The sequence below is a fragment of the Gopherus evgoodei genome, chromosome 1 (assembly GCF_007399415.2).
Source record: "Gopherus evgoodei ecotype Sinaloan lineage chromosome 1, rGopEvg1_v1.p, whole genome shotgun sequence".
Lineage (NCBI taxonomy): Eukaryota > Metazoa > Chordata > Testudines > Testudinidae > Gopherus > Gopherus evgoodei.
Window position 1 is genome coordinate 160983811 of NC_044322.1, and position 15076 is coordinate 160998886.

The following is a 15076-nucleotide window of genomic DNA, read 5'->3' on the forward strand; positions in this document are numbered from 1 at the left end:
TGCTTGCATGTATGCCATTGTGGAAGAATCATTGTAGAGAATCTTCACCTCTGATCACCATTTTCAAGGATATCTGGGTTATCATCTATCTCTCTGGTTGAAACCATTAAGTGAGACATAAGGAACAGATAGTCTTCCATCCATGCACTGGTTAAAAGACTTCCCCAGCTCCTGCTGAACACATTCAGTCATTATTGGCCCATCTCAGAACTTATGCATTTCTTCACCACAATACCCATGAGTCTGATAGCCCAATCACCATATCTGGCAGACTGGAGTCAGAACCTCAGCCTCTTGGTGTGGGGGAAGCTGGAGAATATCAGATGCCACATTCCACACCCACTAAACAGAGGTTACTTCTTCGAATACAGCTCAGGAAACTTGCAGAGTTTTCACCAGACAGCAGCCATACAGGAAAACTTATTTCTGGATTAGACTTTAAATTATCTATCGTTGATCTTCTGATTCCAAACATTTGTATATTACAACTAGCAATGGTTATACATTTATAAACAATGAAAAATCAAACATGTGACGAACTATTATAGCACTTTAAAAACCTCACTAAAACTGTCAGGCTGCAAAGATGATTCAGATATTTGCATAAATTTGCAGGGCTGCAATCCACTTGACCAACACTAGAAAACATATATATGGTCAAGTCCATTTATAACATTAATGGTGGTATAAATGGTAAAGCAAATAGTAACTTATAGCCAGATTTTTAAAAGTTCTCAGCTCCCGCTGAAACATCTAAATGAAGTGGCCAGATTTGCAAAAGAGTTTAGCAGCCAGCAGCTCCCACTAAGAACAACAGGAGCTAGTGGGTGCTGAGCACTTTTGAAAATCTGCCCATTGACCACTTTGGGAGGTTTAAGTGTGTGGAGAATATAACTTGCATGCTTCAACCAGTCAAATCCACCTATCTACAATGGGGGTAGCACTGCAGAGAGGACGCAGGTAGAAAAGGGAATGTGGTCAATACAAATTGAGGCACGCCCTTCCTCGGCTGCACACTCTTATAGCTATACTGTGGTAGTGTAAGTGCACCTAATGATGACTAGCAGACCCTTCTAAGTTAAACTACCTCCTCACTCTACCACACATAAGATTTTAAAGTGTCTTATTGCTCAGGGCCACCTGCTCTGGTCTGCAGGGGCCATATCTACTACTTCTGGGGTTGCTGAATATGCTACAGGAAATAAAATCACATTGTGATTGTGGCAAGTAGACTGGCACAACCAAAATATCTAACCAAGACATAGAACTTTGCATGTAAGATATCCCGGGTGACACAGAAGTCACTTAAGAACATAATCAGTCTAAAAAAACAAAACTATATTTTCCCAAATTTTCTTTTGCATTGAAATGTGGATGAAAATTTAGTGGAAGTTTTGAATTTTGCAATTTTTTGACCACTCATAAACAGTGAGGCATTTTGTGACACTTCCATATTACACTGTCTGTTCATCCAACCAATAGCTAAGAAATGGCCAGCAGATTACACAAAGGAAGCAACTGCATAACTCATTATTTCTACAAAGCCAAATAATAAAGAGTATCTATCTGTCATATCTGACACCCACAATCAATCCCAGCAGATTGTTCTCAGATCCAGTTTTTAGTTATCTACCTTTCTCTCTTTTTCACACTGACTAATTCCTGGAGGAGACTGTGTAGACTGGGCATGTTATACAAAATTACCACCATCCATAAAGATTTATGCTAAAATCTGCAGCTTGGCTAAGTCCCTGAAACCACAAATAAGTTACACTGTCCTGTGGTTCTAAGTTAGAGATAATGTAACCCCAGAGTAGATGTTCATAACTGAATGTGGCTCATAGATTTCAGATCAGTGTGTCTGAGTGACCCTTGGCAGAAGGAAAGGGGATTTGGATTGACAAATTTAGTAGGATTCATTACATGTGTTTGGGGAGGAGTTAGAACACAACATTTAGCTGTAGTCTGACTGAGAATTTTAACTCAGAGCTGATTTGTCTGGAGTTCTGAAAGTGGCACTCTATGTATATAAACTTTGCTTTTTTATCTAAAATTATCACAGGAATTATGGGCCAAATCTTGGTGTAATTGAAGTCAGTGAGAAAATTATCACTAGGACCAGCATTATAGACATCAAATTAGACTCTTTCTAGCATATGTCCACTCTTCTAACAAGGAAATAACCCAACAATAGGGTTCAAATCTTTCCTGGTGTCTCAGAATGATTAGTTTTGCAGTGTGGGCATATCACCAAGAAAAAATAATGTTCCACAATTATCCAGCTCTTCCTTGCAACCAAACCATTGTCCATTTGACAGGGGTATATGTCACAGTTTCAGGGTTAAGAGCACCTTTGTCTCCCTTCCTGCTCTTTCTTGAAGGCATCCACGTAAGGTTTCAGGCTCCTAACCATCACCTTCCTCAGGTCAACACCTGCATCTTTCTCCTTCCAGACTGGGCGGTTTCGACTTGCAATCCCCTATACCTCACGATGATTTCCCTAGCAGGTCTGACCAGGTTCCAGCACTGGTAGCTAACCTTTTTCCAGGGGGTACAACAGTGCATATCAGTTACCAATTAGGCTTCTCAAAGAAAAATATGTATGTAAAAGCATTACACATTTAAAACACAACAGCAAAAAAAAGTTTCTATGCTAAAAGCTTATGAGAGGTCACCCATCATCTTAGATGACTCTAGTGAGCCAAAGTCTTGCCAACCCTTTCACAAGGGTTATCTTCCCCTACCAGAAGGTCCTGTTCATTTGCTGGATCAGAATGAAGGCCCTGAGTCAGTTTAAACTCAGTCTTATCATACCAAAGCCCTTTTTTTTGTCTGATGAACTCTAGGAAACCCAGTTTGAACCAGTATATGCATCCACAACTAGCCTTATTCAGCCTCTCACACCTTCCCAGCTGTTTTTAATTCGTGGATGAGTTGTGGTAACCCTTGCCCCTTGAAGTTGCATACAATCTCTGGCCCAAAATGAAATACAGACCATTCATAAACTTAATGCAATATGTTCCCCCAAAGATACTGCAGGCAGTTGTAATGTCTGTCATAGTGTATAGCTATAAACATTACAAAATATGCTTTGTTAGTATCTTCTTGTTCCTCTGCAGACCTTCATTAAATTAAACATTTTATTGGGTCTAAAGGACAAAGATATAGAATTGTATTTCACAGAATGTACTCCAATAGCAACTATAATCTTAGTTCACAATGTTCCAGCGTAGATGTAGCTTTTTGAGTGTTATCTCCAACTAGAAGAACAGCCACTGCCTAAAACTCACACATAGTTTAAAAACTGATAATGAACTACTGATAGCTCTTGGCACAGGACTTTCTGCTGAGGTAGGGACAAAGCTGTTCAGGTTTTTTAAAGTTAATTAGTAATAAAAGCACATGCCATCTTAAAGCCATATAGTAACTAGATACTGGTAAACCAGTTTGTATAAAATATGAACCAGGACAAAACATCATACATACTTTTTCAGAACAAACCAGAAAAATTAGTAAATTTGAAAAACACTGAGTTACATTTAAAAATAGTATTATTACCTGCCTCTGCATTTCAATTTTTATATTTATTTTAATCTTTGTAGTCATTCATTGTTTCTTATCTTGATCTGGGCTCATAGGTCTCCTTGTAACTTTTGTATCTCCCACTGTTTGTTCCAAATACCTGGCAATGAGACTAATTACACTTGCCTTTTGGCATTCTTTGTTTTCAGGAAACAATGGACCAGGGAAACTATTCTATTAAGGTAGATTCTCATAGGCAGATAGCCAAAGAAGGCAAAACTTTCAAAACAGCTTAAGAAACTTCAGGTAATTCTACCTTCATTTATAATTGTATAACCCACTGAAGTAAATGAGATTGGCTGGCTCTTTATATGGGCAGAATTGAGCCATTTTTCTTTAACCAATTTCTTTTTGGTCTAATTCATTTTTATACTATTTCTTTTGTTTTGACATTCAAATAATGCGTTACAGGAGTTGATCGTGCTATTTATATTTAAGATTTCCCCACACTTCCCATTATAAGACAGTGTTTTCTGTTGCTTATAACTTTGCCAAAATTTATCCGTTGAGCTGAAACTTTTCATGCTAAGTATCTTGTCTTCAGCTGAATTGTTTTGGAAAGTTTCAGCAAAAACAATTCAGACATTTCTGAGAATGAGGCTAAGGAGGAAAATATAGTGTTTTGCCATTAAAAAAAAAATGTGCGCAACCTTTTCTTTGAGAAGCTCCAGCAACTCTGTGCTTTGGAGATGGGGCTTGAAATTTGAAAGGGAGCTTTCTCTCATGTCATGGATGTGTCTTTGGCTGTTAAAATGAATATTCACTTCAATTTAGTCAAGTTATAAAGCCTCTGAAAAATCTCAATTTGCACATGCTTAGTAGAGACTTGTTAGAATATTGCAACTAAATTCTCTGAAGACTCCATCTGCACTGAGCATGCTCTGTCTCCTCAGAACTCCTACATGTTACTGCCCTTTGTATGCACTATCATTATGGGGCAACTGAGCATGCTCTATCCTAGGGCTACAGAGGCTAAGCTGGACTTTCCCTGTAATTACCAGGGGCCAAAGTGGTGCTGGGCACAGGAACTGAGAGTAAAGAGACTGTCACCTGTGGTCTGAATACTCCTCTGGGGGTGCTCAGGCAACTTGTGGGAGAAGAAGGAGGTGGAGGTGGAGGCAGCATCAGCATCCACAATGGAATGCAAAGTGGTAAGAAATGGGGAAGTGGGTACAGAAGAAGACTGGTTTGCAGCAGCCAGATGGTGCAGAGAAACAGAGGACGGGGGGACAGGAGCAGGAGTTGGGGGCCTAGCTGGGTGCTAAGTGAGTGGGGGTGTATGAGTCAGGAGGAATGAAGCGGGGTTGGCTAGAAGCATAGAGGGACAGAGGCAGGCAGGTACACGGGTAAAAGGGTCTATAATCACTACAGCACATTCCCCTAAGTAACCTGGAAATTGAACCCAGGATTCCTCAGTCTCTACATTTCTCTGCTGTCAGAAAATAGATTAATAAATTCCTATAATAAATGCATAGATTTTAAGGCCAGGAGGGACCATTATGATCATTTAGTCTGACTTGCACAACACAGGCCAAAGAACCCTAGCTTATATTTTCTGCATCAAGCCCATAACTTCTTTTTGAGCGATAGTGTATCCTGTCTTGACTTAAAGACTTCAAATGATGAAGGATCTACCAGCTCTCTGGGTAAGTTGTTCCAATGATGTATTATCCTCAAATGTAAAAATCTGTTAACATTTCTAGTCTGAACTCCTTCTGATGGGTCACCATACTTTTTGAATTGTGGACACCAGAACTGGACACAATAGCAGCTGCAGAGCATCATGTAAAGTAGTACCCCCCTGCCTCATTCAAACTCCCCTCCCACTTGACTCTTCCTCCTCCTCTCAGGCACATCCAATAGCAGCCTGACCACTCCTCCCTCCCAGGCCAATAAGCCTCCACACCCCAACCCCTCTCAGCCCTAGAGGGAGACCTCCTCCCAGGAGCCACTGCCTTCCACACCCCACTTCTTACCTTACCCTCCCTGCTGGCAAGTCTCACCCTCGGGTGACAGGTCTGCCTGCTTCCGGTCTGGTTCCAAGCTCTAAGAGGCACCATTGGCGTTTTGGCAGCTGGTAGATGAGAGCGTGTTACTGCATGCCATGCACACAGAGCAGGACATGGGTGCTGGCTGCAGCATGCTCCCAGCCGTGATGTGTGTGGCACATAGTTACAAGCTGACTCCATGTGCAGTTGTATGCCTGTGTTAGGTAATAAAGCAAGTCCTCACTCACCTCTCCAACACCCGAGGTTGTGCGGAGTTGGAATATGGGCCCACAATTCTGTCAGAGACCAGACACAAATGCGTTGATCAACGGGCACACACTACCCCAAAAGCTTTAGAATAAGTGTGGCCCCTTTATTAGGGGTGGGCATCAATATTTATACACAGAAGTAAACAAAGTGATTAACAAAAGATAATGGTCATGCATAATCAATCAAGATTTTACAGGAAGAGCAAGTTTAAGAAGTAAATGCATAGAGATAAAAGGCTAATGGCTACTTGAGGAAGGGGGTGTCATGAGTAGTTTGCAGGTCAGTGCTTTGTTCAAAAAAGGTTCAGAAAGGATTATGCAGAGACGGCCAGTCTGGGTGTTTTTTGGCTCCAAAGTTCACCAAAAGTTTAGACCCAACACCTGTGCAGCAAAAAACTCTGGCAAATTACATCTCTTTTTATTGGCCAGAGAGCAGAAAAGGTGGCCAGGGTGGTCAAAAATGGGTTGGGTGGCAACAATTTTTTCCACGTTTCTGCTTAAAAGTTGCTGAGCCATAGCTTAGGTGCTCCCCTCCTTCCCCCACAGCTCTGCGGCCTACAGGACACAATATTCCAGTAATGGTTTCGCTAATGCCGTATAGAGAGGTAATACTGCCTTCCTACTCCTATTTCATATTCCCTTGTTTATACATCCAAGATTTCCATTCACCTCTCAGCTACAGCATTGCACTGTGAGATCATGTTCATTTGGTTCTCTACCACAGCCCCTAAGTCCTTTTCAAAGTCCTCAGTATTATAAATGTGTTCTTCATTTTTATTCCTAGAAGTATGACTTTGTTTCTGATTGTTAAAAAGCACATGTGGCAGTGTGGTTTGCCCCTGCTTGTCAGTATATCCTGCTATCTGGCATGCCCTTTATGAGTCTGAGGTGGTCTGATACACAAAGACTTAGGAGACATAGGGAGAAAGGAAAGGGACCCTGGGAAGAAGTAGCATTTAGAAGGGATCCCAGTACTGTATCTTTATGGGACTGTGACCTGGAGTGGTGCAGAAAGGGTGGGGCAGGGCTCTCCTCCCACCCAGCTAATAAGGAATGAGTTTAGGGAAAGGGCCAGCATAAATGCTGCCTTTGCCTTCACAATAGGTCAGCTGTTTGCAGGTTCTGAAAGGAGTAAGAGGGCCCCTGCAGGGCTTTGAGTTAGCTGGGATCTGAACCCAGCAGGAGGTGGTTTCCAAACCCTCTGACCCTGAGGATTAAGTGGGGTCAGTTGAGGGAGATAAATTACTAGCCAGCTCCATGAGGAGAGCACAGGATTCTTGGCAGGGAGAGGGATGATAATTTCTGGAATTATCCAGCTCCCGAAGAAAGCTGAGGCTCCTGCCATGAGGAGAGACTTAAAGACTGAGACTGCTGAGATGACTGGGAATAGAGCTTAACAGGCAGGTGTCAGAGGAACCTGAAAGCCAGAAGTACCTTTTGTTTATTTGGGACTTCTTGATTTGTTTTGTTTGTGTTGGTTTTAAGCTATTTATTTAGGAAACCAACAATTTTAAAAATCCTTGCCATGCAAATATCGGAAACAAAACAATCATTACAACAGTTACTGTTGTTTTAAGAGCTGTTGTATAGGAATATTGTCATCAGATCTTTCTATTTAACAGGGTGTTACCATATTACAGAGTGAGAATCATTACAACACCTGTGTCATTTCTAATGATTTTATTAAATTGTGTGAAATCTCTATATACACATAACAGAGCTGGTGTGCCTCAAATGTTAATATTCCAGAAAACTGGACAGGTGTGTTGGGGTTTTTTTTGGAGATGAATGTACTTTGTCTAGGCACTGAATGAATAAAAGGTAACCAAATATCCAAGTTTCTATCTGTCTTCTATCTATTGTGCTGGGTGCATAACTGGTGTATATATTTTCCATAACCACAACTTTTTTTTGGAACTATTTCTCAGTGGTTGGACTATCTTTCTTTTCTCCAATGAAAGGCTACCAATTGCTGAGCTGCTACTAGCAGATTCATTCTTTATTTTCTTTTTGTGTGACCATTTCCACTAGGAAGGCCTAGGACGATTATCAAAGGAGCATTTGGTAATAAATATTCAACAATTTGTGATATTTGGTTATGGATTTCCCAATAGTCTCTAATGACTGAACAAGTCCATCATACATACAATCTCCTCTTTCACCACAGTTTCTCCAACATGTACCTCCATGCAATCTCTCTCTATTTTATTTTATTATACTACAGACTAAGATTGCTGGTCATCCTTTCCAGATCAAAACCCTTTCTCTTGGGGTAATTTGCCTATCCATGTCCCTTTCTGAGCAAGTCATATGTGGACACTCTTTTGTTAGGAAAGCTGTCTGCAAAGCTTGATTATAAATTAGGTTTTTTGTTTTGTTTCCTAGCTGACCAGATGGCATAGCTTCTATTAAAATTAGCTTGTTGTATAAAACAGGCATTCTAAAAAGTTGAGAAATATAATTCCTGACTTGAAAGTAGTGGTATCAGGGGAGAATAGGCCAGTTAAAGTTAGTTTTGGTCTCTAAATAATTTAGAAAAGTTTCTTTACTGACTAGCTGGCCCACTGGATGTATTCCTCAGCTCCCCCCAATCTTTGAAACTCTCAGGCTTGTGATTTGGGTTAAGATCTGGATTATTAGCACTGGCTGTCATTGAGAGAAAATAATGGATTTTCTCTCTAGTTTTATCCCAAATCCATAGGATGGAGAATGTATAAATTTCAGAAGGGTCTAGCATGTGTGGGGTTTTTTTTTCTTTTTTTTATAATCGATGGTAGTTTACCCCTTGTTTACATTGCTGCAATTTTCTTCTTCAGTAAAGACCCAGTGTTTTTTGCTGGGTTAGAGCACCTCCAGTCCATTACAGTGTTGAGCTGACAGGCTTGATAGTAAAAAAAAAACAAACCCAAACATTTGGAACAGCTGGTCCACCCTGTTTAATGGGCCTGTATACAGTGTCTGCTCTCATTCTTCATCTTTTCTTATTGGGACTATTTGTTCTGGCCCTTTTGTAGGGGTCTTGGAATAAACAAGCCTTAAGGAGGGTATTATTGAATCAAGCATCAAGAGTGACTGAGATGAGGAGAATTATTGACTTCTTGAGAAGGGAAACTGAAGCAGAGTGTACTTACAGCATCACACTGACTCAGTAGGGAGGACTATAAGGCAGGCATGATCTATTACACTATGTTGTTCATATGAGTCCACCTTACCAAGTGGTCCAGGTCAGTCTGTATAACTGCAAAATAGCTGTGATACACACTGGCAAAGTGTATGTTTCATCCCTCTTTAGTGGCTGGTCCACATAAAGGATAACAGACTCCTACCACTATCAGTTACTCCATTACTCAAGTGGTAGAGGTCTGCTGTGGGTCTAAATAGCCCAGATCTGCTGATGAACCATGTGGGGGCCAATATGGTTCAATGTTGTTTTTTTTTTTTTTCAGTTTCCTATACGAAAATAGGAAATTATTTTAAAAGAACACTAAGGATACAAAGTCAAGCATTGGAAAGTTCGGAAATGTCAGTATTTAGGTTGCGCATGCAACCTTAATACAGCCTCCTTGTGCATATGCATTACGATACAGCCTTTGACATGATCACACGCTATTTTTTTCTACAGGACTTCTGTCTCATTCAGTGCACAGGATAGACTGTCTTCCAGCAGTTCTCTGCCTTGTGTTCACCACCTACCTTCCAACTGCTTCCACAAATGAGGCCAGGGCCTAACAGATAACAGCCTTCTCCACTACACAACCCTGATTCATTCCAAGAGCACAAAGATTGTTCTCATATTCAAAGTAGCTGAATGTCACCCTGGAGAATTGAATTCTATCCCTGTCTCTGCCACAGAGTTCATATGTGCTTCTATAGAAATTCTAAGTATCCCGAAAAAATCAGGTCCTGGACATCTCAAATTTGGCACCCAAAATTAGTGAACGTTTTGACACCTTTGGCCTTAAATCTCAGTGCTTCCATGTCCCCAGCTGTGAAATGGGGATACCATTACCTCAACGCAGATAGGTGTTATGAAGATTGATTGCTATTTGTGAAGCACTCAGATACTCTGAGAGATTTATGGAAATGCCAAAGTGGAAATCAATTTTGTATTCAGTGCTGGGTTTGGATAGTGGATGTTAAATAAGACCTGGGCCCACGCACTGAATGTGGAAGATAAGATGAAATATTGGAAAATCTACCCATTCACTGACCTAGGCAATGCTTATTCTGTATGTGCGTGTGTGGTGTGAAATAGTATGATATCATAAATAAATAATTAAATACTATCATAATGCAGATGCACAAGGGAACCAAATTAAATTTGTATGGGATACCTTGATCCTGACACTTCCTAACAGTTGTGTCCTTGACTTTGCACCCTTAATTTTATTTTAACAATTTTTGGGATTTAAGATAGATATTGACAATGTTTTTATGCTGTTTAGTGTGGGTATATATAACATACACGGTCATATGTACGTTTATAGGTGTGCCATATCTATGTAATCTTTAACTGTAAAAATGTAACTATTGGCTGTTGTGCCTGGCAGACTCATTAGTTAATAATAAGCCTGAGTGAAAATACACTTAGAGAAGAAAACTTTTGAATGTGAAGCCTGTTTAGTGAGTGAAAAATCTCTTAAATTAACTATAGTTACATCCTATTTGTAAATGGTAAATCTTAGCACATGTATGTATGTGCACACACACAGGATTATAAGTCGAATTGAGCTGATAAAACTTGTTTTTCTCCACTTCATTCCCTGCACTAGAATATACCATTGGGATACTGAGTATATGAGAGAAATATTGTGTTAATGTATTATTGTCATTGCATACAAGTCTCTCTCATAGAGTGCTCTGTCTTATCTATCTTAACAAGACTTAGACTTTTGGATCCTTATAGTTATATTTATCATTGCTTTTTCCTTCGGAAGTCTGTCCCCAGAGAATGACTGCATTGATTACATGTTAATATGTTCTACAGACCTACACAAAAAACCTTGCCTGCACATTGGCCATGACAAAGGTTTGGCAGCTACTGTATTTGAATATGAATTTCAGGATATAGTAAATGTAATCCTATTAGCCAGTCTAGAGAACAAAGAATAAGAAACAAAATTCATTGCAATGTGGTAGCTAATCCCCTTCAGTGGACTTGCTGAAAATACAAATCTAAAATGGGGGGGAGCACTTTCAAGGATCACTGTCTCTGCAACAGGCCCTAGAAAAGCATCCATATTTTAATCACATAAAATGATCAGGCAACACTCAAGCTTTTGCTCAGCAAAGCACTTCACCATATGCTTAACTTTAATCTTGTTAGTAATCTCAACCCTCTTCAGCAAAGCATGTGCTTAAAATTAAAGCTCTGCTGAATCAAGGCTTTAACAAGCCATTATGGGTTCAACCTACCACCAGAATTACACTCTGCCGTGAGTAGTTTACAACAACCACTTGGATTTGTAAGAAATGGTGTCAGGAGTGCCTCATGCTTAGTGACCCTTGCTAATGCTTCTGCTGCGATTTCCAGTGCATGAGAAGTTGCTGTGTACTCTATGGGTACTCATGGGAACTCTGACAAGGGCAACACTATGGATGTCTGACAGTTCTGATCATCTTCTGCTAACCCTTTTTCTCCCCTTCATCCCAGACACACACAAATTAGAACTATTGCTGTGAAGAAAATCCTATACCTCTTGCACTTAGATCTTAAAGGGGAATCTTTTTCTCCCACCTCCCAGCCCTCCTCCCCCCAAAAAGCATGAGTGAAATACTTTGTCACCAAGGTATAGTGTAAGAAGAACTCACCCATTAATATTATTTATCCTTGCAATGAACACAACATATAAAGTGTCTAATGAATTTTAAAAAACAGCTGGAGGGGCAGAAAGGACATGCATGGCTGCTTTGAAGGGAAGAATGTCCTTATTTCATACTTTGGAAAAATCATTCAAGAGCAGTTCATCCATGTGAAAATGTGACCCTGTAATGCTGCCACGGTCTGTGAAAGCAGGGATGATCTGCTGGGGAAATGCAGCTTATGCAAGTTTAAAAAAAACCCACAAGAGAGCTTCAAACTTTACCTTCTTTTCTGAGAGTAAAACATATGTGGAGAAGAGATGATTGGTAGTGATTAGAGTGACCAGACAGAAAATGTGAAAAATCCGGATGGGGGTAGGGGGTAATAGGAGCCTATATAAGAAAAAGACCCAAAAATCAGGACTGTCCCTATAAAATCGGGACATCTGGTCACCGTAGTAGTGATCTTATGCTTATTTCTGAGTGATTCCTTTCCCCTTTTTGAGGAACATTCTCTCCCTTTTTGAATATACAGGCATGTCTCTGTAATTTTTTGTTGCAAAAATTGCTTTGTGAGAATAAAATATAAGTAGCAAAACTGCCTACAAGTTAAAGCCTCATCCCTCCACAAGAAATATAGGGTTGCCATCTTTTAGTTGTTTGAGCTGTACAACAAATTGCATCATTATAGGCAAAGCTGATAGGGTTGCCTACAGTTAACATTGCCCAATGCATTTCTTTAGAATACACTGTCTTCAGTTACTTATAATTTCACTGAATTTTAACTGTTTGGGATGAATTTTTCCATGCTGATTGTCTGCCTCAGGTTGAACTTTTCTGGGAAGCACCAGTTAAATGTTCCAGCCAGAGAACCAAGTTAGGGAAAAATGCAAGTTCTCTTCCTATAAAAAAAAAAACTTACAACATTTAATTGAGAAGCTGTAAGACCTGCAGGCTTTAGCCCAAGGATTAGACAGATGGCAAGGGTATTTCCTTGTAGTAGTGATGTGCCTTTTGCTGTGTCCCCATAAAAATGCACCCAAATTTGGGTGAATTTTTAAACCTCTGAAAAAACTTAGTTGGCATATGCTCTGAGGCTGGTTAGGATTTGGCAGATAAATTCTTTAGAGGTTCCATCTGTACTGGGCATGCTCCAACCCCTCACATGTCACTAGCTCCTACATGTAATCAGACTGCCTATGTGTCATCCTCCCCACAAAGTGACTGAGCATGCTCCAGCCAAGGGCTGCAGGGGAAACTGGACTTTCCCTGCACTTGCTCCTCCTAATGGCCAGGAGACCTTGCAGTGCCAGTACCCTCAAATTAAAACAGAGAGATTCTGTCTTTTCTGTACTGTCAATGCTCCTCCTGCTGGCATACAGGCAGTGTGGAGGAGTGAGAGCATATGAGTGAGGAATACAGTAAGGGAGGGAAAGGAGGAAGAGATGCCGAGTAGTAGGGAGAGGGTGTAGGAAAGAGGTTAGGAAGAGGAACTAGGGGAAAGAGGTTAGGAAGAGGAACTGGAGAAAGGAGCAGAGGAGGTAGAAGAAAGGGCAGCAACTGAGAACTGGATCAAGAACTTGGGGGAAGGATAGGGGCAGGAGGATGGCTGGGCAGCAGCTGGAGGGGGGGATAATAGGGGAAGGGAGAGATGCACGAGTGGGGAGGGCATAAGAGGGGCAGAAGGATCTGATAGACCACTCTCGTCTACAGAACCTGGAATTGAATCTAGAGGTCCCAAGTCCATACATTTCTTTGCTATACAGCACAGAGTTGTGAGACCTACTGACAAAGTGTATACCTCCTTTCCTTCTAGCAGTTCATCCACATAGAGTATAACAGCCTTTGACTGCTACCAGTTACTGTGTTTGCTAGAGGACTGTGCTGTGGGTGTTCTTCTGATGACCCCTGTGGAGGGTCAGTGTGGTCCCCCCACAGACACACATTTAAGATTTTAAAAAACAAAGGAAATTACATCCAAAAGCTGTTAAAAGAACATTCAGGTTGCAAAGTCAAGCATTCAAAAGTTGGAAACATTAGTCCCCTTGTTTGTGTATATTCAGATACAGTCCTGAATTACATTATTACTTACTATTTTTTCCACAGGACACCTGTCTCATTCTGTGCACAGGAAGGATTGTGCTCTAGGAATGTTGTGTAATGAAATAGGCTGTTGTCTTCAGGACTTATGCCTCCTTTGTTGTAGAAGTTGGAAGGTGCATAATGAATGAGGCAGGAGGCCAACAGGAACTCTGCTCTGAACATATGAAATGCTGTAAAACGTTAAGTACTCTGAAAAATCAGGCCCAGGCCTTCTCAAACATGACACTCAAAATTAGTTGACATTTTTGGCTTTGATCTTTGTGCCTCAATTAAAATACCTGAGTATAAAATGGGGATAATAATGCCACTTTACTAGAGTGTTGTGAAGATAAATTCATTCGTGTTTGCAAAGAACTGAGCTATGACAGGAGCACCACAGAAAAGCCCATGAGGAAGCTAATAACTCTGTACTGAGTGCAGGGTTTGGTTAGAGTACGGTAGAGAAAACTGAATGATGAGGATACAAAGAAATATAGACCAGCTGCCCACTCAGTAAGCATTGATCATTCTGTGCACAGCACAATGAAGGGGGTCCTGTGGAAAAAATAGCTTGTAATTACAAAAGTATCAACACATACAAAGAGGCTGAAATAAGGTTTCATGGAAGGCCAGCAAGTGCTCCAGTACACGAATTCACTCACCACTGAAGTGCAACCACTTCTCAAGTGAAACACTGTGGTTCCTGAACAGTGCCCAGCAACAGTTCAGACAGAAAGCAAGGAATACTTTATTCACTTAAAACAGCAGGAGGAATTTATGCAAGCATGTTGCCATCAGAACCCTGGATGATTATACAATGCCTTATTGTGTAGGTCAGTTATTATAAAACCTGTTATTTTCTCTGTTCTGTAGGAATTGTTCAGCTAATGCTGTGCTAATGTTCAAAGTGTATAACTAACCTTATTGTAACTCTTCCTAGGATATCTAATCAGTTTGCCTTTTCTCTCTTATGCTTTCAGTCTCACCTGGGCCTCACCTATTCTTCTTCCCTGCACTGATTCCTCGCCTTCTGTGCATTCCTTAATTGACTTGACACTCTTTGTCATCACGGGACATGGAATCAACGGTTTTCATAAAGACAGTCTAAAGTTGCTTCTTAAAATTTCTTTCCATCCTACAAACAAGGACAGAGAGAAGTCTTTGTATTGCAGTCATTTGTGTCCTTCATCACGAACCCTGTCCTTCCCTCATTCTTCCCACATAAAACTCTTGCTGTCCCCATTAACCAACACTTCCATTTTCTCTAGTCTTTAAATCTTCCCTTGATCCAGTCCCACTGCAGCTGAGCTATTTGTCTGCTTTTATCTCCCAGAACTCATGGGCCCTCCTGTA